The sequence below is a fragment of the Fukomys damarensis genome, unplaced genomic scaffold (genome assembly GCF_012274545.1).
Source record: "Fukomys damarensis isolate Sample0158 unplaced genomic scaffold, DMR_v1.0_HiC HiC_scaffold_3, whole genome shotgun sequence".
Taxonomy (NCBI): Eukaryota; Metazoa; Chordata; class Mammalia; order Rodentia; family Bathyergidae; genus Fukomys; species Fukomys damarensis.
Window position 1 is genome coordinate 10,584,972 of NW_022900915.1, and position 2,578 is coordinate 10,587,549.

The window sequence follows — 2,578 nt, forward strand, 5'->3', positions numbered from 1 at the left end:
AAGCACATCATCCTAGGCCACCAACCATTCTTATTTTCCTGGACCTGTCCTGATTTTCGCACTGAAAAACCCACATCACAGAAAATCTCTCAATCCTGGGCAACTGGCACAACTGGTCATGCTAAATCACGTTCTGACTTAACTAGGACATACACTTCAGTCATGATATAACACTGAGAACAAAAATAGGAAAGAAAATAAAATGAATATCTCCGAGTGCACGATTCATCTCTAAATCCATAAAAAAAAACACAATTGAAAAAGTAAAGTAAAAGCCTCCTAGAGTTTCAATCTTCTAACTTTCTGAAAGTTTCTCTTTCCCAAGAAGCATTTTATGTAAGAGAGTATGATAGGGTTTCTTAACTGTTATGGTTCCATTCTAAAGTGCCTGTTAGGAGAAGGCCGCAATAATAACAATTTTATCGGAAATGTTGTTCCCATTCCCAGTCAGCAGGAATAAATACTGTCTTTGGTTTTCTTTCATTGTGAATTTCTAATGGTAAGATAGTCTAAATATTAACAATAGGGTTGCCTTGCAAAATTTGTACTAGAAAAAAAAAGTATTTGGGTCACTTGGTCCATTTGTTGAAGTTGGACTGGATGTAATTCCTGGAAGGACATAAATCTGGCATCCAATTACTTTCATATCCTTTGTTTAGTAACAACGCAGTTTGAGGTATGCAATAAAGAACTCTTGAACATTAACAATCGGATGAGTGATTCTACTATTAAGATTTAGTCTATTATGATGGGCACGTATTGAATTATGATAAATTACACAACTTTTAAGCAAACTTACTAAAAGATAGTAAAAAAGAACATCTTGCCTTCTCTGTATCAAATCATAGTGTGGAGCAAAAACTGACCAAACAGACATTTTTCAATTCTTGCCCCAATTAAGATTATATTATTTTCCCAATGAAAACAAAATACTGTTATTTTTTATCTTTCCCAACTCCGATAAAGACAGGGAAATTACATAGAAGGTCTAAAAGATGTATTTCATAACAAGTCCCTTTGACATTCATCAACAACACAGAATCTTGAATAAAAGTTGGGTCATAAAATTTTCATAGTTTTGGCTCTGATTTTAAATCTTATTTACTTTAACAACAAGCTCTGTAACCAGGATCAGAGAGCAAGGGCTCTCTTGCTAAATCAGCCTGTCTTTCTAGCCTGAGCAGAGGAGAATCAAGGGATTACGCTGGAGACACTGAAGTGGCTAGTGTGTGGTCCCCTAGCTGTGCTGTGTACAGAGCTGTTCACTGGCTCTGAAGCGAACTAGATGCTTTCAAATTCAGGCTTTTTTTTTTTTTCTCACAAGCTCTGGAACTATAGGCAAAACATTTTAACTTGACGCTTCAGTTCTCACGTATAGCAAAGAATAATGACACTGACTTCAGAGTCTCTCTGTAGTTTAAATGAAAGAATCAGCAACAGGGGAAGCAAGAGTGGCCACTCGCCAAAGCAGCTCTAGAAGCCCCCTTTTTCGAGTGCCTTCACAAGAAGTGATTAAAAAAATACAGTGAATGCTGCTGCTGAGTGCTATCCAAAAGAAGGGCGGGCTTACAAGAGCATTATGCAGTGTTTTCATCTGCTGCATATACTAGATATGCCACCACGTGAGTTTGGGTTCTTCTGAAAAGTCATAATGACCACAAAAGGTAAATGAATCCATTCAGGACATCGAAACAGCCGAACAGCACAACTAAAACACTCATGAAGAAGGACTTCTGGAACTGCTTCAGAAGGTGGCAAGAACGATGGGGTAAGTGCGTCCAAAGAAAGGGAAAGTATACGGGGGTGGAGATTTCTGAGTCTTTTACCATAATACGGTTTTTTAAAATTGAATGATTCACTGTATTTTCAATCGTACCTTGTATATGTTCACCAAGCACTGAGGGCTGATGTAGTTCTCTCTTCTTCTTTCTCCAGGTTAGATTAGCTCATAGAATGTACCACATGTTTGATTGCAACTTTAGGTCTTCTCATGTGTCTTTCACTTGCTGGAAGAAATGCTCCTGCAACCTTTTTTAAGGCCTTACCAAATAAAATCAAACCTTACTAAATCTCATCATCTTTCCATTTTTGGCTCCTCAGAGAGGTTTTCCTTGGTCAACTATAGTATAGGGTGATTATAATGTCTTCCTGAACTTCTCCTTTATTTTTTGAAACTATCATATAATAGACACAGAACACATGACCATTATTATTATCAGCAGTACCATTATTTAAAATTTAATATCATAAATCATATAAGTGAGGGAGAGAAATAAATTCACAAAGTAATGGTGTTTGCAATTAATATATTCAGCCACCTTTCATTACAAATAACCAGGATGTATTATTCACCATTTGCAATTTTCAGTAGTGATATTAACTTCACAATATTTGCCATATGCACACAGGATCTGTTTCAGTTGTGCTGACTTAGAAGGGTCTGACAGAATAATCCACACTTATTTCTGATGACTTACAAAGTTAAAGGGAACCGCCTTGGTGGTAGCCATCTCTAAAGAAAGATAATACCTTAATCTAAAAGCATAATTTATGTTTCAAAAACTGTGACAAACTAGTA